Raw genomic sequence first — 25,829 nt, 5'->3', positions numbered from 1 at the left:
GATATATATGTATATATACAAAACTTTCATAATCTTGTTCTCGAAAATAACGATATCAATAAACATTTAATTTACATCATTTATTCCTTAGGATTAAAGTAGAACTCGTCGTTGGGATTTAGCACTTTTTCTAAAAGAAATCCTGCTATTGACTCTTGAACTGCTTTCAGATGGTCTTTTTGCATGACCCTTTGTTTCAACCATTCAGTCTTGCATTTGAAATAAAAGGAAAAGTATTAATACATATATATATATATATATTCATTTAAAAATAAATAAAAAATTGATATATACGTACTCTGAGGACATCTTCAGGAGTTCTTCTTATGTGTGCAGTGATAAATTCACAAATATAGTATCCACACAAGTTATTACCTGGTTGCTGCCGCAAACACCACTGTACGAGAAGAAGATTATTCTCATCATCTCACACGTAAATTGAAGTACGGTATAGTAATTAAACACGTGGGGAAGTATATATAGTACAACTTACTGGTATTTCAACTACATTAAGTGGTGCCTTGCAATCCTTGCGGTGTTGCCGAATAAACTCTTTCCAAACCCTGTGCGACCAATAATGTACGATCGTTAATAAATTATGGCAAAGTCTATTCAATAATAGTTGTGCGCGAGAGATCGAAATTACCCCTGGATAATGTCTATCATATCTTGGTATAGTGCCCGCTCTTTTCTCAACGAGTCCAAGATTACTAACCGACTTGAGTTTAACTCAATGACAATGAGTATCCAGTGAAACCTACATTGGTTTATACACACACGTACATGCATATAAGTTGTATTGATATTACATAAAATGTGTAGACTACATTATTATTAACACTTACTCAAAGTTGTACGGGAAAAGTATTGTTGTCTTGTCGTGCTGGTTCACGAAGAACCTCATGATATTCGTCTGTGCTTCAGATACCCAGTGCTCCTTGACAATAATATCGGTTTTGAATACGATATAAGGATCAATGAAGCTAACACTGGTGTCTTGTATTCTTTGGAGCTCTGACATCTGGAATCTGTATATAAATATAAGTTACATGTGAGGATAATTATATACACGTACACATGGAAGTGAGTTTATTAAATAAAAGTAAGAATCACTTACAAACAAAAGGAGCTAATGATTGATTTGTCCAGAGCGTCCAAGTGGTATAGTTGATGCAATTCTTCGAAACTAATATGTAAGATGTCATCGTCACGGAAGTAATGATGGTCTCTAAATCTGACAAAGATCCACTCCTCACCCCTGCCACACGCCTGCATGTACCACTTGTTGAGCAAGTACATTTGCGTACCCAATTCATTCAGAGCCGCAGGGTTGTACAGACTTTTGCCAAATTTATAAGTCTTCCAGGTATCAACTTCCAGGTTCTAGATTGGAGCTTTGCCCGTCAATTGATCCAAGGTTAAACCAGTTAGTTCAAAAAAAGCATTAAGGTCTTGAACCGACACTTTTTCAGAGTTGTCTGGTCGATAAACTTCTATGTTGGAACCATATTCATTAGCAACAACAAGATTTTGCATTGGTTGCTTCTGTTGTCCGAGCTATGGGACATCCTTCCCTAATGCTCTTTTTCTTTTCTTATGTGCATCATGTGACTTTATGAGGGAGCGGTCATAGTCTGATAGTGGCGGAGACTTACGAACTTCAAGCATCTTTTTCTTGTGAGCTTCGACCTTCTGCCTCAGCAGATCTCGTGGTATGTAAAAGTACGGCTTCTCCTTAAGCTTCGCTTGTCTCTGCTTTTGGATATCTATAAAAAAATCTTTCACTTTTTTGTCTTCTTCAGCTGCTATTTGCTCATCAGTCTTTTCAGGAAGTATTTCTTGAGAAATAACTCTTTTTTTGGGGTCTTCTTTGCCGCCGGGACCTTAGACGTCTCTGTAGTGCGTCGCTATGGAGGGGGTGGGGGCGGTGTTGGAGACCGGCGTGGAGGCGATGAGGCCGGTGTTGGAGTCCGGCGTGGAGGCGTTGGAGATCGTTGTGGAGGCGGTGGGGCCGGTGTAAGAGTTGGAGATCGTTGTGGAGGCGATGGGGCCGGTGTAGGAGTTGGAGATCGCCGTGGGGATGAAGTCGTCTCGCCCCCCACGACGCTGTGATGAGATGGGGAATGAATGATTGGGCTAGGCTGGGGGGAGACCCTGCTACAAAAACAAGTTGTGGGTCAATTATTTTTGAAGCCAATATAAAATTAATAGAAAATAATATTTCATTCACTTTCATTCGTACCTAGGGTGAGGTAGGGGAAGAGGTGGCGCCCCAGGAATGATGATGAAGCGTTTGCGCCATTGAATAAATGTCTTCTCTGCTTCTCCTAGTGTCTTCTCCCCATCACCGCCTTCAATGTCAAGAGGAACATTGCTGTAACCTTTGAGCACTCTATCGACCGAGACGCTAGCATATCCAGGTTGAATAACTGACCCATGGATTCTTGGTGTCTTCGTTCGGTCTATTAGAGATACAACCCCGACAGCCACCATGATTGATGCATTATTACCATCTGGAATGTGCAGCTCACATGTTGTTAGAGGCTCGGTAATGTCATCAACAGGGAAGCGCAACCCAGCATCACCTTGAATAACTAGCAGCTCCGTGGAAGCACAATTGCTTTTCATCTGACCAACGGGGCTAATGGTGACTCCCGGCGTTGATTGCGATTGTATTTGACTCATTGCTAGCTGCACTTGTCTCTTGATCTCCTCCTGCATTCTTGCCTCAAGAGATTTTTCTCGTTCACGTGATTCAAGCAATGCTTGTCGTGACTCATTAACAAATTGCTCCAATACACGGATTCGATCTGCCTCCTCATCCTTCTTTCTCTGGCGGCTTCTGTAGATATCCTTGTCTGCTGGGAATGCTTGTAGCCACGGAACCGCCCCATAGCCTCTTGTTCGACCACCGTGTTCGGGATTCTTTAGGACATATATCAATTCATCCTTTTCTCTGTTGGGCTTGAAAACACCACTATCAGCTTCTTCCCTAGCACAAGCTAGTCTCTGTGTTGCTCTCTCAATTTTTTGGCCAAAAATTAGCTTACCAGTGTCTGGGTCTAGGCTTCCCCCATGAGCGTAGAACCAATTCTTCGCGCGTTGAGGCCAGTTGTTCTCTATTGTTTCAGGTATGATTCCCTTGGCAGTAATCTCTGCTTCTAGGTTCTGCCACTTGGGAATAGCACTCCTATAACCACCTGATCCCATGCGATGATGGTATTGCTTCTATCGGGCATTCTGCTGATTCCTCATCACACGTTCCTCACTCTCTTGAGATGTCTTGTATTGTACGAAGTCATCCCAATGGGACTCCAACTTGACAAACGCCTTAGCATTGAAATCCGGTGTTTCATTCTTCAAGATAAACTTTTTATACAATATCTTCTTCCAACTCTGGAACAATGTTGCCATCTTCTTCATTGTCCAATCCCTCACTAGCTCCTTCAAAGCATCATCTGCTTGTAATATGAAATGCTGAGTGATATCTCTCCAAGCTAGGTTCTTGTCACGATCAGATACAAAACAAACATTAGGAGCGGATATCTTCTGCTTCCATTCACGAGCACTAACTGTGATCATATCCCTTACAATGAACCCACATTGATTGACATATGTCTGAGCATGTGGTCCCAATGGTTTGCCGGTGTTGGTGTCGAATTCTGATATTATGAAACGGCCCTCTAATGGCTTTTTTGGCCCTCGAACTTTCCTACTCTTGTCGGTGGTTGATATAGATCCAGAGACCGGCTACATGAGTAGAAACACAACGATTAACAACAAATATACGTACGCATGTATCTATAAGAGATGATAGATAATCGAATATACCTCGCCAGTATTTTCTTGCGCGACAATTTATTGATCTTCAACCACCGGGATATTCAGGATATCCTCGTAATCAGCAAAGTACTGACTCGTGTCATCTACATCCGTATTGGTGCCGACGTTGATAATATCCGCCATTATGTCATCATTCAAGTTATCATCCGGAGCAGCCATTTGTATCTTCAAGACATAGATAGAATTACTATGGCACATAACATAAGTACATGTGATAACACATATAGAATTACTAAATCCAATTAAATATAATAACACATAATATTTCATAAGGATAAACAATAATAAGGTATAGGCTTTGGAATCGAATCAAAAACACTTTCGATCCAAAAACATGGAAATAAGTACATGTATATATACACATAGAATGATACAATTTTCTCTCTCTCTCTCAACACATAGAAATAAGTGCATATGTATATATCTCTAGATATGCATGTGATAACACATAGAATGTCTCTCTACATACAATTTTCTCTCTCTCTCTCTCAACACATGGAAATAATTACTAAATCCAATTAAATAAAATAACACATATATATCTAGATAGAATTAATTACTAAATCTAATTAAACCTAACATATATACATAGATAGAATTACTAAATCAAAATTAAATCTAACACATATATAGAGAGAGATAGAATAATAATTACTAAATATATCAAAAACTATAATAAAAAACTATCTAAAAAACTATCTAAATAAAGTACTAATTAAATTTTAATACATTTAAATCTAATTAACATATATCAAAAACTATCTAAAAAACTAACTAAAAAACTAAGAATAAACTACTAATTAAATTTTAATACATTTTAATCTAACATATATATCAAAAACTATCTAAAAAAACTATCTAAAAAACTATCTAAAAAAATATGGCCGAGCTATAGCTAGCAAGCTAGGGGCGGATGACGGGCGTGCTGGCCGGCCACGGGGCTAAGCTGAGCCACGCGAGGACGACGTACGGTGGAGACGAGCTCGACGGCCACCGGGCGGGGCTCGACGACAAGACCGGGCGGGGGTAGATGACGACGGCGGCGCGGCAGAGCTCGACGCGGCCGGGCGCGGCAGAGACGAGATCGACGTTGTAGATCGAAAAGTAGAAGATGAACAGAGGAACAGTTCGATATATATAGGCCGGGACCCTTTAGTACCGGCTGGTAACACCAACCGGGACTAAAGCTATTTTTGGGCGGGCAATTCCGCCCACCCTTTAGTCCCGGTTCCTGACTTGGGCCGGGACTGAAGGCCTGAAAATTTTGGCAGCCCGCCAGAGTAATTGGAAAGGCCTGGGATTTTGATTTTGTTCTTCTTGTTTAATACTCCCTCCATCCAAATTGTAAGTCGTTCCAAGAATCTTGGAGAGTCAAAGCTTCTCAAGTTTGATCAAAATTATAAAAAAAATTACAAAGATTTATGACATCAAATATGTATACTATAAAAATATAATTAACAAAGAATCTATTGGTACTTAGTTGGTATCATAAATGTTATTATCTTATTATATAAACTTAGTCAAACTTGAGATGCTTTGACTCTCCAAGATTCTTGGAATGACTTACAATTTGGGATGGAGGGAGTACTAATTAATTCTATAGCAACTTCAATACTTTGCAATATTTATTTTAAAAAATACTATTGATTAACTAATTATTTATTGTAAATAGGAAAATTTTGTAACCTAAAGTTTTTAATTTCTTTTATGAATATAGAATATAAATGTTACTAATACTAAGTATTTTGTTAATGCAAAAATATATTTGTAACTTAAAATTAATAAAACTAATATTATTCGATAGGAAATTTATTATCACATTATTGTAACGTCAATGTTTCAATTTTTCTCGGTTTTTTGACCAAAATGACAGGAAATTTTTGTTAAACCTATAAAAATAAAGAAAATGTAGTATTTTTGTTCTACAACTTTTTCAAATGAAAAAATGGCCTATATAAGGATTGTAGATCTTGATGAGTTGAACAAACTTAATATTCAAAACTTTTCAATTTGAGACAATCTAGGGTTCCGAAAACTAGTTTGTAGGCGTCGAAATTTAAAAATCACAAATTTGAACTATCTAAACTTTCTCAAATGGAAAGTTGACAAAAACAACAATTGTATATCTTGATGAGCTGAACAAACTTGGTATTCAAAACTTTTCAATTTGAGACAATCTAGGGTTCCGAAAAATAGTTTGTATGCGTAGAAATTTAAAAATCACAAATTTGAACTATCCAACCTATCTCAAATGGAAAGTTGACCAAAACAACAATTGTAGATCTTGATGAGTTTAACAAACTTGGTATTCAAAACTTTTCAATTTGAAGTCATTTGGAGTCTATAATACTAGAGTCAAAGTGTTGTTTTTTCATTTGACCAAATTTGACTTGGTCAAACTTGCTCAAATGAGACACTAAATGACCTCAGATGAAATATCTCTGAATACCAAGTTTGATCATCTTAGCAAGATCTACAATTGTTACATAGCTCATTTTCCCATTTGAGAAAGTTTTATCAAACACTAGTCACAAATTCTTGAATCTCATAGACTTTCTAAACCTATGTCACACACTTGTGAAATTTAAACTATATTTTGTTCAAACTTTCTCAAATGAAACAATGGCCTATATAACAATTGTATATCATGATGAGCTGAACAAACTTGGTATTCAAAACTTTTCAATTTGAGACAATCTAGGGTTCCGAAAACTAGTTTGTAGGCGTCAAAATTTAAAAATCATAAATTTGAACCATCCAAACTATCTCAAATGGAAAGTTGACCAAAACAACAATTGTAGATCTTGATGAGTTTAACAAACTTGGTATTCAAAACTTTTCAATTTGAAGTCATTTAGAGTCCATAATACTAGAGTCAAAGTGTTGTTTTTTTATTTGACCAAATTTGACTTGGTCAAACTTGCTCAAATGAGACACTAAATGACCTCAGATGAAATATCTCTGAATACCAAGTTTGATCATCTTAGCAAGATCTACAATTGTTACATAGCTTATTTTTCCATTTAAGAAAGTTTTATCAAACACTAGTCATAAATTCTTGAATCTCATATAGACTTTCTAAACCTATGTCACACACTTGTGAAATTTGAACTACATTTTATTCAAAATTTCTCAAATGAAAAAATGGCCTATATAAGGATTGTAGATCTTGATGAGCTGAACAAACTTGGTATTCAAAACTTTTCAATTTGAGACAATCTAGGGTTCCGAAAACTAGTTTGTAGGCGTCGAAATTTAAAAATCATAAATTTAAACCACCCAAACTATCTCAAATGGAAAGTTGACCAAAACAACAATTATAGATATTGATGATTTTAACAAACTTGGTATTCAAAACTTTTCAATTTGAAGTCATTTAGAGTTCATAATACTAGAGTCAAAGTGTTGTTTTTTCATTTGACCAAATTTGACTTGGTCAAACTTGCTCAAATGAGACACTAAATGACCTCAGATGAAAAACTCTGAATACCAAATTTGATCATCTCAGCAAGATCTACAATTGTTACATAGCTCATTTTCCCATTTGAGAAAGTTTTATCAAACACTAGTCATAAATTCTTGAATCTCATATAGACTTTCTAAAACTATGTCACACACTTGTGAAATTTGAAACATATATTAAACATATTACAATGTGAAGTCATAACATATTACATAATATCCGTGTCTAAAACATAATATATTAAACATGTATCGTTGTATCATACGGGCACAACAGTGAATTTCTTCTTGACGTATGACCCTTGGTTATGATCTTGTCGTAACCATGGAGTGTCTTCATCATTTAACATGATGCTTAGATCTTTCTTCACTATGAAGGGTGGAATTCGGACATTTCTTTCATAATCTTCTGACATGTCTGACTTGTCTTCAATTCCAACTATATTTATTTTCCCAGAAAGAACTATGTGGCGCTTTGGCTCATTGATCATTGAGTTGATGTCTTCATTTTTTCCTCTCTTTGATTTTGTAGACATGTCTTTCACATATAACATCTGACTCACATCAGCTGCAAGGACGAATGGTTCGTCTTTGTACCCAATATTGTTGAGGTCCACTGTTGTCATTCCATACTCTTTGTCGACTGTAACCCCTCCTCCGGTCAGCTTCACCCATTGGCACCGGAACAAAGGGACTTTAAAATTAGGTGCGTAGTCTAGTTTCCATATATCTTCTATACGGCCATAATATGTTTGTATATTCCCAATTGGATCTATGCCATCTATGCGAACACCACTATTTTGATTGGTGCTCCTTTTATCTTGGGCAACTGTGTAAAATGTATTCCCATTTATCTCGTACCCTTGGTACGTGAGGATATGCCACGATGGTTGCATAGCCAACAAATACAGTTGCTCATCAATATTGTCATCGCCTTGACATTCTTTTCGCAACCAACCACTGAAACTTTCCATGTGCTGACACCTAATCCAAGCTTCAGTCTTTCCTGGAAACTTAGATCGTAAGAACTCCTTATGTATCTCGATGTACGGATGCACCAATGACGAGTTCTGAAGAACTGTGTAGTGTGCTTTATTGAAATAATCATCTTCCATGCCAATATATGTTTTCTTCCCTAAAGTTCCTTTACCACTGAGTCTCCCCTCGTGTCACGATTTGGGAACGCCAATCGGGGCAAGGTCAGGAATAAAGTCAACACAGAACTCAATGACCTCCTCTGTTCTATAGCCCTGGGCGATGCTTCCTTCAGGCTTAGAACGGACTTTCACATATTTCTTCAAGACCCATAAACCTCTCGAAGGGGAACATGTTATGTAAGAACACAGGTCTAAGAATACTAATCTCCTTCACCAAATGAACTAGGAGGTGTGTCATGATATTAAAGAAGGATGGAGGGAACACCAACTCAAAGCTGACAAGACATTGAACTACATCATTCTGTAGAGTAGCTAGTTCCACTGGATTGATTGCCTTCTGAGAAATTGCATTGAGGAATGCACATAGCAGCACGGTGGCTAGACGTACATGTGGAGGTAGAATTCCTCTTAAAGCAACTGGAAGCAATTGCGTCATAAGCACGTGGTAGTCGTGGGACTTTAAGTTTAGGAATTTCTTCTCTGGCACATTTATTATACCCTTTATATTGGAGGAGAATCCCGATGGGACCTTGATGCTGCTTAGACATTCGAACATGCTGTCCCTCTCTTCTTTGCTAAGCGTGTAGCTAGCAGGACTTAAGTAATGGCGTCCATCATCTGTCTTCTCTAGATGAAGGTTGTCTCGTTCTTTTATGCCCTGCAAGTCCTGGCATGCTTTAAGTGAATCCTTTGGCTTCCCGTACACACCCATGAATCCTAACAGGTTCACACAAAGATTCTTTGTCAGGTGCATCACGTCGATTGCGTTGCGGACCTCTAGGACTTGCCAATAGGGTAGCTCCCAAAAGATGGACTTCTTCTTCCACATGGGTGCGTGTCCCTTAGCATCTTTGGGAACAGATTCGCTGCCTTGTCCCTTTCTAAATACTACTTTCACATCCTTGACCATTGCGAGTACATCTTCCCCGGTTCGGTTATGAGGCTTCTTCCGGTGGTCTGGCTTACCTTTAAAATGCTTACCTTTCTTTCTTACTTGGTGATTCAAAGGAAGGAATCGACGATGGCCAAGGTACACGACCTTTCGACATCTTTTCAAATATATACTGTCAAGGTCATCAAAACAATGTGTGCATGCATTATATCCTTTGTTTGTCTGACCTGAAAGATTACTTAAAGTAGGCCAATCATTGATTGTTACGAACAACATTGCTCGTAGGTCAAAGTGTTCTTGTTTGTACTCATCCCAGACACGTACACCTGGTTTGTTCCATAAAACTAGAAGTTCTTCAACTAATGGCTTCAGATAGACATCAATGTCGTTGCTAGGTTGCCTCGGACCTTGGATGAGGATCGGCATCATAATGAACTTTCGCTTCATGCATAACCATGGAGGAAGGTTGTAGATACATAGAGTAACTGGCCAAGTGCTATGACTAGTGCTCTGCTCCCCAAAAGGATTCATACCATCTATACTTAAGGCGAACCTTAAGTTTCTAGCCTCATTTGCAAACTCTAGAAATTCCCTGTCTATCGCTCTCCACTGGGACCCATCAGCTGGGTGTCTCAGCATATTATCTACCTTACGGTCTTCTTTATGCCACCGCAACAACTTTGCATGGTCTTTATTTATGAACAAATGTTGTAAGCGTGGTATTATAGGAGCATACCACATAACCTTGGCAGGGATTTTCTTTCTAGGACGTTGTTCACCCTCGACGTCACCAGGATCATCGCGCCTGATCTTATACCGCGCTGCTTTACATACCAGGCATTCATCCAAATTCTCGTATTCATTGCCATGGTAGAGGATGCAGTCATTAGGACATGCATGTATCTTCTAGATTTTTAATCCCAAAGGGCAGACAACCTTTTTTGCTTCGTACGTAGTGGTGGGCAATTCATTTGGCTTCGGAAGCATCTTCTTTATGAGGTTCAATAAATTCCCAAATGCCTTGTTGGATACACCATTCTTTGCCTTCCACTGTAGCAATTCTAGTGTTGTACCCAACTTTTTTTGCCCCTCTTCGGCCATCGGGTATAGCAACTTCCTATGATCCTCAAGCATGCGCTCGAACTTAACTTTCTCTTTTTCACTTTCGCATTCTTGTTGTGCATCACGAATGGCATCGCCAAGAGCATCACCGAGATCATCTTCTGCCGCTACCTCTTCTTCATCTCCCCCCATTGTAGTATCATCAAAGGCACCATACTGAGCAATAATGTCATCAATGTCCAAATCTTCTCCTTCACCTTCTTCCATCATGACCCCGCTTTCTCCATGCTTAGTCCAACATATATAGTTTGACATGAAACCTGACTTAAGCAAATGTGAATGAAGACTCATTGAGCTTGAATATTCCTTTAAATTCTTACATATGGCACATGGACAGCACATGAAACCATCCCGCTTATTTGCCTCGGCCACACCTAAGAAATAGTACACGCCCTCAATAAAGTCTTGGGAGCGGCAATCGGCATTGTACATCCAATGGCGTGACATAATCTGCATTACACGACAAATTATGAAAACCTTGAACATAATTAAGTATTTTATTACACAACATAGATGACACACACACGGTTGATTAATTAACTAAGCCTGGCTACAACGTAAGCAATCCCAACTATCACTAAACAAACTAAAACTACAATGCACTTCAGTAACATAATTATTTTGTGACCGTACGCAACTAAAACAGACAAATCATTCGTCTGTTGAATATCAATAAGCTTCTCCTGCTGGCTCACTGCCTCATCATCAGCAGCCGCTACCTCAAGCGCACTCGAATTCTGCACGTATGTAGCATAATCTTCCTCCCAGTACCAACCATCGCATCCATTGCCCTCCCACTGAAATTAAAGCCAAAAAATATTTAGTCAAAAATATTCAAGAAAAGCAGGTCAATTAGCCATAATAATCAAATGCGTAAGAAACTCACATCGCGATCCGGGCACTTGTAGAAAACACGACCCTTGTTGGGTCCCTGTCTCTTGACTCGGTACTCCATCACAATCTTCTGCTTACACTTGCCGCAGATAATGAGAGGGAGTTCTGGCCTCAGTCGTTTCGCAACCGAACGAGAGGCCGAGAATCCGGTACCAGTTGTCATCTACTTTCTATACTTATTTTTGCAAACTAGTGTAAATTTCACATTTTCTAAAATAATATATTTAAACAAAACTAAAATTATTTATTTATCTAACTAAACTATGAAATATGTACTATGTATAATAGTAAAATACCAAACTATCAAGTGATTTTACTATTGTAAATCATCATGTGATTTTGAGCTAAAAATGGCATAGAAATCACATAGCTCAAAAATATGTTTAAATAAATAACCATCCGTACTAGTTGACCTTGCTTACGTGATCATCTCGACGAGCATTTCTCCACCGGACGGCACCGTACTTGGCCAAGAAAGAGCTCCGATTCTACGAGGAAGGGAAGACGGTCTTCCACGACCGTTGCCGCTCTCCCTCGTAGAATTAAAGCTCCTCCTTGACGTCCGTTACCGCTCGGCAGAGAACATGCTCGCCGAGATGAACACGGTCCGCAAATTCAACTAGTACGGATTTTCTATAATTTTCTAACTATTTTCTAAGTTTTTCATTTCATGGAAAATTTAATTCTAAAAAATAAAAGGCATGATTTCTAAGTATTTCATTTCATGGAAAAAAATAATTCTAAGTGACATGCTCGATATCGGCGAGCTCGTGGGTGTTTAGGTTGCCGAGGATAGTAACATTTGTAGATGACATTTGTAGGTCTGAAGTTATCAAATATCCATCAAATTATAGCTTAAAAACATGTTTCAATAAATAACCATCCGTACTAGTTGACCTTGCTTACGTGATCATCTCGGCGGGCATTTCTCCACCGGACGGCACCGTACTTGGCCAAGGAAGAGCTCCGATTCTACGAGGAAGGGAACGCGGTCTTCCACGACCGTTGCCGCTCTCCCTCGTAAAATCAAAGCTCCTCTTTGGCGTCCGTTACCGCTCGGCAGAGAACATGCTCGCCGAGCTGAACACGGTCCGCAAGTTCAACTAGTACGGATTTTCTACAATTTTCTAACTATTTTCTAAGTTTTTCATTTTATGGAAAAATTAATTCTAAGATCACGTAAGCCGCCGGGGACGAGGATGGCGCGTGCTCCAGCGAGGACGAGCGAGGCGTGATTTTGATGAACTAATTTAACTTTTGTTTATCCAAACATATATGCAAATCATCATGTGATTTTGAGCTAAAAATGACATATAAAATCATAATAAAGTCCAACATATAAAGTTACATATGCATCTACATCGCAAAATGAGATAAGCTACTGATAAAACATAAGAGGATTAAGTTTGTTACCTCCAAAATCGAAGAGCAACACCAATGGAGGGGGAGAGAGCAAGAACAACAGCAAGCTGAAGAACAGAGGCAGTGAGTTTGAATGGAATGGCTCGGACTCGGAGAGGAAGAAATGAGCTGGTCTATAGGCCGGGATAATTAGTCCCGGTTAGGGGGCCAAATCGAGACTAAAGATTAATCTTTATTCCCGGGGCATCACCCAAACCGGGACTAAAAGCTTTAGTCCCGGCTTGTATTACCAACCGGGACTAACCTTTAGTCCCGGTTAGTAATACCAGCCGGGACTAAAGATCCCTGCCCGCGGACGACCATTGGGCAGGAACCTTTAGTCCCGGTTGATATTACCAACCGGGACTAAAGGATCCTTTAGTTCTGGGGGAAAAAATGCCGAGACTAATGCCAAATTAGGATATCGTTCTAAAGTCTGTTCTCTAGTAGTGTAAACATTAGCCCCCAAGGTAACTGGTAAGTTTTGGTAGTTAATAACAAACGTGCTAGTCTGCTACTGTGATTAACATTATTTGTTTTGAAGGAACTTGGAAGTTAGGTCATAAGGCATAAAGAGGAATCTGACCCCCTAATTTGGGTTGCATTGAGTACTGTCGCCAAGAAATTGAGACTGTAAAACACCAGTGTCATATGCTTAGGGACGCCTGCATTGAGTTCCTTGAAGATCCACCTGTACTCGAAGCGGTCATGGCAACCGATGATGACATACTTGAGCTTGTGGCTAAAAATTGCCCTCAGCTTTTGAAGGAGATGTGGGCTTATGACGATGACCAATGCAAGACGAGCTGGTCATGTGCTTCTGAGGAAATTGCTGGCAGAAATCTCTCGTAAAGTACTATGTACGTTTGCTTACAAATTTAAGAAGTGGGCTGCTGCAGGGTGAGGACTGATCAACCAATTCAGTTACGTTTGCTTACAGAGAAGTGAGCTTCTGAGGAATGTATTAAGTTGGAGACTGAGACCTCACTCGAAGCTAGTATTACAGTTCTTGTTGTTATATGTACGTGTAGTTCTGTATCTCCAATACGAAATAGCATTTGCGATGCCCTCTCCTCTATTTTTTCTTTCACTCGTATCCCTTGGGTGGCGGAATTCTTCAGACGACGGGTGCAAGAAAATAATGTTTATTTTCTAATCTTATGTTCAGTTATTCCTCATTTAGTCATCTATAATAAGACTTGACAATTTATTATTTGAGTAATCATCATGTTATTATGTATATTGCAAATATTCATGGTGGGACCCCTTTGGTAGCCAATATAAGCACGTCACAAAGATATAATTTAATTTGAAAATAGAACATTGTGTGCAGGAGTGCATAAAAAAAACTCAGTGAAAAGCTAAAAAACAACTGCAAAACTGCAACTTCATACCTTCAGGTTTAGGGTTCAGTAATACTTGGGCTGCAGGTATCTGAGAAGCTCTTCCCTCCAAGCCATTTCTAAATCGCCCATCTTAATATCAGAAATAAGATAATAATAAGCTTCCAAGAACTGGCGAATAGCAGATGTGTGGGCACAAGCAAACACTACATAAATTTGCAACGGTGAAATCTGAAACAAAAAGGAATCAACAATAAGGGGCTTATAGTAACTGACTATAGCGTTACATTGTGGGCAGAAATTGACGACTATAGGTTCTAGACAAACAGAACACATGAAGTCGAGAAAATTACACATCTGAAACAAAAAAGGAAACAACCATAAGAGGCTTCCAATAACTCACTACAGCATTACATTATGGCCAGGACGTGAGGACTATAGGTTTTAATCAAACATAACACATGAAGTTCAGAAACATACAGCGAAGATGGAAAATCAACCTGATAAGTATACTACTCATTAAAGGAATGTCCACTGAGATTCTGAAGCTCAGAAACAGAGTGAAGACGGCAATCAGACTGATACAACTCATTGAAGGAGTGCATGTATTTCCTTCACACACAAATAGTTCCACTGAGATTCAGATGCAGATGTGCGTCCATAGGTTCTCAAACAACCTACGCTTATCCGTCAACCTAGTAAAATGGCTGTGAATTAATTTCAAACAAACAGAGTATTCATTGAAGTAGAAATCTTGTGTTCATTTCAGACTATCTTTTGTCAAATTTCTTGTGATACCTGTCATATGACAGATAACCAATGTCACTCAGCATAAAAACACACACAATCCATGAATATAAAGTTTACCAGGCAATCACAGCGAGATTAGCTGACCAGCTAAAATGTAAAATGACAGAAACAAATTCTGTATGCCAAGACAAAAACCATGTTCACTTATCCATTACAGCAATCAAGCTTCTACACAGCAGGGCAGCATATGTTTTGCGGAACGCTATGGGACTCGATCATAGCAGAAACTTGGACACAAAGAGACTCGACCTCACATCAGACGCGACAAACTGAACTCAGTAACTTGGACACAAGAGGCTCGACCTCACAACGGACGCGACAAACTGAACTCAGTACCCCAACCCACCAAGACCTTTACCAGCCACCACGGAGGCGCAGAACCAGGTGAAGTGTAGACTCCTTCTGGATGTTGTAATCCGCCAGGGTGCGGCCATCCTCAAGCTGCTTACCAGCAAAGATCAGGCGCTACTGGTCCGGCGGGATGCCCTCCTTATCCTGGATCTTTGCCTTTACGTTATCGATCGTATCAGAAGACTCAACTTCAAGTGTGATGGTCTTCCCAGTCAGAGTCTTGACAAAGATTTGCATGCCTCCCCTTAGCCTGAGCACAAGGTGAAGGGTGGACTCTTTCTGAATGTTGTAGTCAGCCAAGGTGCGGCCATCCTCGAGCTGCTTCCCGGCAAAGATGAGGCGCTGCTGGTCTGGTGGAATGCCCTCCTTGTCTTGAATCTTGGCCTTCACATTGTCTATCGTGTCTGAGGACTCGACCTCCGACCTCCAGTGTGATGGTCTTTCCAGTCAGGGTCTTCACAAAGATCTGCATGCCACCCCGGAGCCTGAGGACAAGGTGGAGGGTAGACTCCTTCTGGATGTTATAGTTGGCGAGCGTCCACCCATCCTCGAGCTGCTTGCCAGCAAAGATCAGACGCTGTTGATCCGGTGGGATTCCCTCCTTGTCCTGGATCTTTGCCTTGACATTGTCAATTGTGTCCGAGGACTCAACCTCGAGGGTGATGGTCTTGCCAGTGAGGGTCTTCACAAAGATCTGCATCTGCAGAGTCAGAAATCACATGTAAGCTACCTTAAAGAGATAGGCACAGAAAAACCTAGTGCTTCGATGAGAGTGATTCAAATCTCTACTATGAAACAGAGGTAACAACAAAGAAAGAACACAAACATCTGAACCACGAATTAGATGAAACAACACCTCATGCATACCAACTGCCAATGTGCTAGTTACATTGCTAATTTAGCATGACAACTCAACATACACAAGCAGAGAATATAGAGACAGGATTCAACATTTATAATATGAAAGGGGTCAGTGTATCAACAAGAAATAAGTTTAGCAGCACTTCCCAAAATTTATACATATCCTTCTGACTCAAGGTGATTAGAAACAGACCAATCTAAGGTAAAAATAGGCAGGGAAGATGGAAGGCAAGATTTAACCATCTTAATTTTATTTAACCATCTTAATTTTTTTTTTAATTTTGAGCATATGCTAATCAACGAATTGAATTTAAACCAAATCATACCTACAGGATTTGTGTCAGAGGCAACATGACACTATGACAGGCATGGTTTAAACTTCTTAACTTTGATATTGATATTGATAATACACTAATTAATCTATCGAACTGAAACTGAAACGGTGAAACCCGATTGACATACACAGGACTGTGTTTTGAGGTAAAACTATATAGTAATGACTTAGCAATAATTTAGATGATACACCAATTAATCTATATGACAGGCATGGTTTAAACTTTGATAATACACTAATTAATCTATCGAACTGAAACTGAAACTGAAACCCGATTGACATACACAGGACTGTGTTTTGAGGTAAAACTATATAGTAATGACTTAGCCATAATTTAAATGATACACCAATTAATCTATTGAATTGAAACATAATTATATGATATCTGCAAGATTACGTTCGAGGCAACATGATAGGAATGATTTAACCCTCTTAGTTTTGATATAATACATTAATGGAAAAAGTCTACATCACCCCCTGAGGTTTGGTACTCTGGTTGATCCACCCCCTGAGGTTTAAAACAGTCTAAGCAGCACCTTAAACTTTCCTAAACCGTTTAACTAACCCCCTGGGTGGTTTTGGGGGGCTGTTTTGCTCAGCTGGCAGTCCACCGTGGCAGAGGATGACATGGTGGCACTGGACCATTTGTTTTGGAGGGAGGGGATGGGTATTTCCCTCCAGGAGCTGTGCTGTCCGCTCATTTTGGCGGCAAATAGACAGAGAAGACACAATAGCATTCATTGGAGGCAATTTTTTTACAGTATATCCAAAGAGAATTTTTTGATAGCATATACAGAGGCATTTGTACATGATTTCAGCTAGATTACTACAGACTTGCATGCCTGAGCAGCTATACACAAAAGAAGGCATGTCCGACTTAGCATATCCAGAGGCATTTGTACATGATTCCAGCTAGATTACTAAAGACATACATGCCTGAGCGATACACAAAAGGAGGCATGTCTGAGCAGCTGTACACAAAAACTTGCATTTGTAACCACTACGGTCATTCCTATGCACAAAAGTTGGCATTTGTATGCCCAAAAGCTTGGCCTACATATTCACAACCTAACATGAGTCAAGGCTTTCAGTAGTTGTCCCCAAACAACAGGTGTTGCAGGTGCCCTCCTGTTTGGCTTGTAACGGCCTGGGTTCCTCCCCTTGATGCAGCCTGGGTTCTGCCCCTTCTTCCCCTTGTTGGAGCCTGGCTTCCTCCCCTTGTTCCCCTTGTTCGAGCCTGGCTTGATGTTGCTTGACTTAGTCCAGCTTGGCTGGTTGATGTATTTTCTATAGGCTGTTGTAACACTCAGGTAACACAAAGGTTGACAAATGAGAATGTGATCAGGAATGTAATTGCAAGTAATTAAATGAGCACTTACCATCTGAGGAGTACTCTTCTGCCTCTTAGTAGTAGCAGCAGTAGGTGTAGTGCTTTGCTTTCTTTTCTTCTGTCTCTTGATGTGTGCATTTTGTTTGTTGCCAGCTTCAGGGTTCTTTGGACATCTCCTAGAATTGTTATCAGACTTGTGGCAAAGTCTACACCTCATCTTGATGCCAACCCTGCTTAGCTTGCTCCCTTTAGGTTCTTCACCTGCCTCTCTTCTTCTCTGTGTCTTTGGCCTCCCTGGCATCTTCACAAAGGCCGGTGGTTCTGGTTTTGGCATGTCTGATATAGGCCAATTGCTAGGGCCTTCAACTGGTTGCAGCACATGAGCATAAGTTCGGTTGAACATTAATATTGAGAAACATGGTGCTATGAACTCATCTAACTTCCTAGAGGACTTCTACATGCAGCTGATTGCATGGCAGCAAGGTAATCCAGATAGCTGCCAGTACCTACAAGTGCGGGATCTTTGATTCAGGTTCACAATGTATCTCCTGTCCTCCCTTTCCTTTACTTCAAATCCATCTTGCCCATTCCATAATACATCACATCTTCCTAATCTTTCAATGTTGACCTTCAGTTTCTTGAAAATGTTAGGACAGAGTCCATCTCTCTGCCTTGGTCCTATTCTCCTGAATTCGTACCATTACCTTCTTCCTAATTGCCTCATTCATGGATATCACAGGATAAAATCTTGCATCCATAATGGAATTGTTGAAGCTCTCACACATGTTGTCCACTGAATCACAGTTGGAACCAAGCCTAAAGAATGCCCTACTCCAATGTTCAGGTGAAGTATTCATCATATCCTTTGCTCCCTCTGGGGTGTCTTGTGCAAGCAGAGCCCTATTCAAGTTGAACAGTACTCTACAAGGGGACTCGGCACACCTCCACCACTTCTTCTGCAACTTCTTGTCAGTATATTTTTTCCTCCAGTTTGCATATATATGCCTTGCACACATTCTGTGCTCAACATTAGGAATGCGCTCCTGCACTGCCTTTAACAGTCCCTGCAGATGTGCCAAATTATTAGTACATGTGCCAAATTATTAGTAGTTGTACCAAATTATTAGTACATGTACGAAATTATTAGTAGATGCACGAGATTATTAGTAGTTGTACCTTTTGCTGGTCAGATATGATAACCCAAGCTTCACCTCCATTACTGATGTTCAGATCCTTCTGTAGCAACCCAAGGAACCAGTACCAGCTCTCATAAGTTTCTGTGGCAACTGCAGCCCATGCAATAGGGTACATCTGATTGTTGGCATCTCTACCAACAGCACACAGCAGCTGACCATTGTTAGCACCCTTGAACCAACAACCATCCAAACCAATGACTCTCCTGCAACCAGCTAGGAAGCCCTTCTTACAAGCATCGAAACAACAATAAAATCTCTCAAATATTTTCCTGTCTTCCAATTCTGCATTAAGGCATACAACAATTGTTGAACCTGGGTTGCTCCTTAGTAGCCCAGCTTGGTAGTCATACACCCTTGTGTACTCACCCTTCATACCATCCAATGCAGCATTGAGCACTAAAGACTTGGCCCTCTTGCACCTGTGTTGCTTGATAAGACCCACCTTCCAAGTTGGGTTATCCTTTATCTGGTTGTAGTCGTGTTTGGCAATCCTTGTGGAAGTCACCAATTTGTTGTCCCTCCTGGGTGGGCAGGTGTGCTCATCATGAAATGTGACAACCTTGAACCATTCTGACCTGCTAGTCTTTGATCCATATATAAGCCAGTTACAACCTTCCCATCTACAGGTAGCCCTTACCTTTGATTTCTCATCCTTGATGAAATTCAGATGCCTATGTGTCTTCAACACATACTTTATCAATGCTTTCCTGAACTGTCTACTGCACCTAAAAGCCATCCCAAGAGCAAGCACACGGGCACTGGTGCTTTGCTATCATACCTATTCTCCTGACTCTTCCACCTATCTGTTTCTCCTTCACTGTTTTCCTCATATGAGTACTCGTCACTTGAATCACAATATGGACTGCCTAGGTCTTCCAAGTTTGTTGGTTCTTCTTCAACCACCACCAAAGCTTTCTCTGTGATTTCTCCAAGCTGACTACCATGCAGACCAACTTTCTTAGCCTTGATGTTCCTCCTGATTTCCTTAGCAAACTTCCTCAATTGTACTACTTCTTCATCATCTGCAGAACTGTCCTCATCTGTAGGTTGCTTGTACTCTTCATCTGTGGAGTCATCTGATTCAACTACTTTGTATTCTTCTCCAGTACTGTAGCATTCTTCTTCTCCTGCTTCTTGTTCCTGATCACTGCCATCTTCTTCTGCTGCTGCTATCTTGTGTTCATGAAGTGGCTTCTTAGGAGAATTATACAACCATTCTTCATCACCAGGACCACATTGCTCTTCTTCATCAGCACTCGGCTTAGAAGCGGAGCCCGTCGCGGCTAGGAGGCGAGGCGGCGACCGGCTTGGAAGCGAAGGCCGGCGTGGCGTGGAGGCGGAACCCGGCGCGGCCTGGAGGCGAGGCGGCGCCTGGCTTCGAAGTGGAGCCCGACGCGGCGTGAAGGCCGCGGGCCTGTTTGCGAGCGGGCGGAGAGGGCGAGAGAGGGGATTGGATTTTTGTTCCACGGGTCCTCCTCTACCACGGTGGACTGCCAGCTGAGCAAAACAACCCCAAAACCACCCAAAAACCACCCAGGGGGTTAGTTAAACGGTTTAGAAAAGTTTAAGGTGCTGCTTAGACGGTTTTAAACCTCAAGGGTGGATCAACCAGAGTGTCAAACCTCAGGGGGTGATGTAGACTTTTTCCATACATTAATCGATCTTTTCAATTGAACCCTAACTCTATGATATCTACAAAATTCCGTTCCAGAACAGAAACACCACGGCCTACAAGCAGGGCTACAAGCCAAAAAACGAACTCGGCATGAACGAATTAACTAAAAGTAACGATCGAACATCACAAGACCTTGCGGGCAATTTATAAGGATCTTCGTACGAAAGGCGCAACAGAGATTCGGCCATACACGACCCCATTGATCGGAAGATTAGGGGGACGAATCGAGTGGGGATACCTTGACGAGACGATTGGGAGCCTTGCTTGGTTCGCATTCGCAGCGGCGGTGCGGTTACTTCGCGATTGGGAATTTGGGATTGATGGAGACCCGGTTGGAGAAATCTGAGGCCAGAGGTGGACTTTATAGTGAGGGAACGGAGGGTTGCGTGCCCGCCCACCTGGACCTGGTGGGGTCTTGGTGACGTCACGGCTCACGGCAATGGAATCACGTGAGCGAGAGGCCGTCGTCGGCCCGTCGCAGAGTCCGTGGTCCGCCCGCCCTGCCGCGCAGGCCGCAGCCTATCAACTGGAACCAGTTGCGTCATGGGCTTTCCAGGGCCCCCGCTTGGGCTACGACGGCCCATATTAGTGCAGCAGCTGAAACACTCATTACTATTACAGTTATCTTTGCAAAACGCAACTGACAGTATCACTTGTTATAGAAACACGAAATATCACTATTCAAGTATTGGTCTTCCGTATGACCGACTGACCGTATCCGTATATGTATATCATCCAAGCACCAATTTCCTTTGGATTCTGAAGGCACGTACCCTCCCACAGAAACACTCGAGTGTATCACTCTATCACGCATGCATTCCACACAGTTAATTAGCCCGTGTTTAGTTACAAACCAAATTCCCAAAAAGTGCTACAGTAGCTATCACATCGAATTTTGCGATACATGGAACAATAAATGTAGACGAAAAAAAACTAATTGCACAGTTTGGTTGAAAATCGCGAGACGAACGTTTTGAGCCTAATGAGTCCATGATTGAACACTAATTGCCAAATAAAAACGAAAGTGCTACCGTAGCCAGATTCCAACTTTCCCCCAATTAAACACGCTCTTACTGGTAATAAATGGCAAAGCACGTCTTATTCATGGACGTAACGAACGGTTGACGTGCGCCCGTGCCCCTGCCCCTGGTAGGCGCGCTAGTAGTTCACAGGAAGTGAGAGACACTTGAGCACAGTGCTGGCCACGGCCGCGCCGGCCCTGAGACCTAGTTGCGAGAAGCTTTGCGCTGGAGCGCAGAGCGAGTTGCGCGTTGCGCGGGAGCGTGCTAATCTGTCCGTTGCGAGGGACGAACTAGATACTGTACAACCGAAGGAGAAGTTATTATATACAGGAATATACAGATATACATAGTTACATGCTCCGCACTTGGCTGGTTGGGCGGGCAGCAGCCTCCAAATAGACAACTATGGCCCCGTTCGCTTCGCTGAAAAAATAAGCTGAAACATTGTTCCAACATTGTTCTAGATGATTTGGTGTGAAAGAGAAACACTGTTCCAGCTGAAAAGATAAGTCAAAAAATACGGATTATAAGATAAGCGAACATGACCCATATACAGCAGCGCATCAGTTGAATCACCAGCGAAAACGAACTTTAGTGGAGTGATAACGAAAGCCGTACACGGAGAATACGACAACAAAGACATCTTTGTGTAATTTGGATAGGCTTCTATTTCTAGGATTTGGTTGATAGGCTTCTTTGCTATGTAAATTCTTATCGTTCGTTTTGTGATGCTAAATTGTGGTTTTTCTCTTTTGATGATCTAATAAAAATATTTATCAATACGTCAACTCATGGAGCAGCAAATCCAATACAACCTCACAACATTGTTTTTTTTTAAGAAACTGGAGGGGTGCGTAGGTTGCTAGTGTTTATGAGTAGCCTGCCTCTAAATTTATCTTTTCAAAGAGCACGGGTGGGAAAAGTTGGCAGAGTACGACACGTGGCTGTTACAAGAACTGCAAAGTGGAGTACGACATGTTGCTTTCGTAGTAGCGACAAAACATAAGTATTATATTTGAAGTTCGTTTTTTTATAGAAAATTTTCAAGGCTCAACGATCTATTATTGCAGTTTCACCCTTCAACTGTTCAAACAAGCTCACAAGAATCATCAACGAAAAGGCGATGGGCATAAACTCATCTAGCAAAAAATGGCAAACTAAACATTAAGCCTATTAGAAGACAACGACCATCCACGTGCTTGGCGAAGATTTCCATTGCCTCGGTTTCCAACATTTGAAGTGCAGACCAGAAATGTATCTAGTAACTAGTAAGGCCCCGTTTAGATGCTACCCAAAAGCCAAAAATTTTTGCATAGTATCCGTCACATCGAATCTTGCGGCACATGCATGGAGTACTAAATGTAGACGAAAAAAAACTAATTGCACAGTTGGGTGAGAAATCGCGAGACGAACCTTTCGAATCTAATTAGTCCATAATTAGACACTAATTGCCAAATAAAAACGAAAGTGCTACAGTAGCCAAAATCCAAAAAATTTTGGATCTAAACGGGGCCTAAGTAGTCCTGAAAATAACTTGTAAATAACAATATACAATATTTTTTCAAAGATACGTCATTTCTAGTTAGCCATATAGACCTAAAACATTGATCTGTTCCAACACGACACTACCAAAATGGTGGAGTTCTCCTAGTGCACTAAATAGTAATAAGAACTCTACCACCAGTCCTAGCACATAAAAATCCTCACTAGAAAGCTTTTGGTAAGGAAAAGCTCGTACTAAATGTTGAATGCTAAACTTTAGGAGAACCTCGCATCACTGGGAGAAGTTGTGCGAACTTCAAATTACAATTTTGGATCTACTTGTTGTAACCAAAATAAAAAAAATGACTCATATACATTGATGGTTTTCTTGCTTAAATAATTCTACAAACATATTCTGCATTGTGATGATAATCGAAAAATAATTGTTGTATGGTTTCCCTGCGGTTGCAAAAACAACAATTTTCATTACCTCTCCAATTTATTCGTTTTAAGATATTGTATTTTGGTTAAAATAACACCTCTTATTAAGAACCCAATAAATTCTTATTTTTTAGAGATAATTTTAGTTTCCATAATGATTCGTTTAGAGGCATCACACTTTGGTTTACTAGATGTCCATCTCCACCCTAGATCTCCAAAATTCAACGCTTGGTATTGTTGCCTGGTCCAAACAGTTTTTGCCAGATCCAAACCAAACATGCCCTATATTTTTTTAAAATCAAAGGCTCAGTCCAACTTTGTTAGACTGTTTAAGTTTGAACCCCCAATCACACATTGGGGTTACTAGTTTACACAGAGGCATAAAACCAACAGCAGGCCACAGCGTCTGGATTCAAACCCCTCAAACTAGCACCAAAGAAGCAACCACCAAAACACAGCAAGTTCAAAGTTGAAACCACGCTCTACACACTACACCACTACTCTCTCAAGCAGCTACCAACAATTACTCGTTATGAGAAATTTTACAATGGTTGAAAAAAATATGGGTCATCCATTCAGCGAGATCGGATGGCAGAAAAAAGGAGGTACCCAATTAAAACCTAGAGGTACCAAATAGGTGGGAATAATACCAAATTAGGTGGGAGCAGTACCAAAATATGTAGGGCAAGATCTATTTTTTATTTTTTATTTTATTTTTGAATAAAGGTAAATTACTATATTACCGGCTTTCATTGATAAGAGGAGAGCAAACTAATTACAAGTATTTTAGGGCAAGAGACACCCCTTTTTTGCATGGCTTCACCAATCAGTGATGCCGCACCACCCCTACAGTCCTATGGTCAGTTTACACAGAAATTGTAACAGCCATTCCTTAAGAAAGCAATCATCTAAACTATGTTCTCAACTGGCACATCGCCCTATTGCTGCGCCGTCGATGGAAGTACCATCTCCAGGCCTCTGTTCCCTGCACGTACCCACATCTTTGCCTCATCTTGAATTGCGCTATAGAGTTGTTCAGGTGACCTGCAGGTTCTGTTGAAAACGCGATTGTTCCTTTCTTTCTGGATTTCCCAGACGGTTAGCATGATCATTGATCGAACACCATCCCTCCTGGTTCCCTGACCACTGTTGCCCATGTCAATGAACCACTGACCGAAGTCGTCCGTCTGGCCCTAGTTTGCCGGCTTCAAAGCTGCTGCTGAGATCCATGAGCCCACCTTGTCCCAAATAAGTCTGGAGAAGCAGCACTCCTGGAACAGATGGTAGATTGTCCCAAATAAAGGTAAATTAGTCATTTTAGTACTGTCATTACATCATTGTTTAGGATTTTTAGGAGAAAAAATGGCCGTACGTCTGCATTGTCTTTCTATACAGTATTTTAGGATTTACTGTAAACCAGTGAATATTACAAGCTTCACTGTAAACCAATCAACATCATTGTTTAGGCATTTGATGAGAGCACATAAGGTCATGGACGGAAAGATCCCTCAAGAGCGAGCGGAGGAAGACCGGACCCTGAAGCAGGAACGTGATGATATGGATCGTGAGATCCACATGCAGCGTGTTGAGATGGACAAGATACGTAGAGGCCGCAAGGGGTAGCGAGGCTGGGGCCGGACGCCGGGAGGCGGGAGCACGGGGCGCCGGCGGGGCGGGGCGGGCCGGCTGCGGCTGCGGCTGCGGCTGAGGCCGGGGGACGGGGCGCCGGGGCAAGGCCAGGGTGCCGGCCGCCCGTCGCCACCAGGGCCGGGCGAGCTCTCGCTGGCAGTGACAGGGGCAGGGGAGCAGCAGAGCGTGCCGCGAGTCGCCGATCCATCGTGACCGAGAGCGAGAGGCTGGAGCGGCCGAGCGGGTGCAGGAGGGAAAGAAGGGGATTTTTTTACAGAAGGATTCCTCGATTACTAAAGAGTTTGTAGGCGTGTATCATATATGTCCATGAACTTGAAAAATACATTTTTTGGTCACTAAACTTGTTAAGTGATGCACCGCAGGCTCATACCAGCCATGCGGATATTTTTTTGCTGACGTGGCATGCTAGTATGACATATAATTTTCATTTAACCCCTCACATCTATTTTTCTCATAAAAAATAGAACCCAGCGCCCACCCTGCTCACGAACGCACCGAATAGGGAGGCTTTAGCGACACTGCTCCATGCTCGACAAGAAGAAGCGTGGGCCGCGGCCACTGCC

At 41.2% G+C, this 25,829-nt stretch overlaps 2 pseudogenes; both read right to left on the bottom strand.

Annotated features, from left to right (window-relative positions):
* Positions 1–21,043, bottom strand: part of LOC136521339 (polyubiquitin-like) — a 127,455-nt pseudogene extending 106,412 nt beyond the window's left edge.
* Positions 17,450–18,816, bottom strand: LOC136520026 (uncharacterized; annotated as a pseudogene).
* Positions 21,044–25,829: the final 4,786 nt, after the last annotated feature.

The sequence above is a fragment of the Miscanthus floridulus genome, chromosome 18, assembly GCF_019320115.1.
Source record: "Miscanthus floridulus cultivar M001 chromosome 18, ASM1932011v1, whole genome shotgun sequence".
In the NCBI taxonomy this organism is placed as follows: domain Eukaryota; kingdom Viridiplantae; phylum Streptophyta; class Magnoliopsida; order Poales; family Poaceae; genus Miscanthus; species Miscanthus floridulus.
This window is presented reverse-complemented; position numbering and strand designations above follow the sequence as displayed.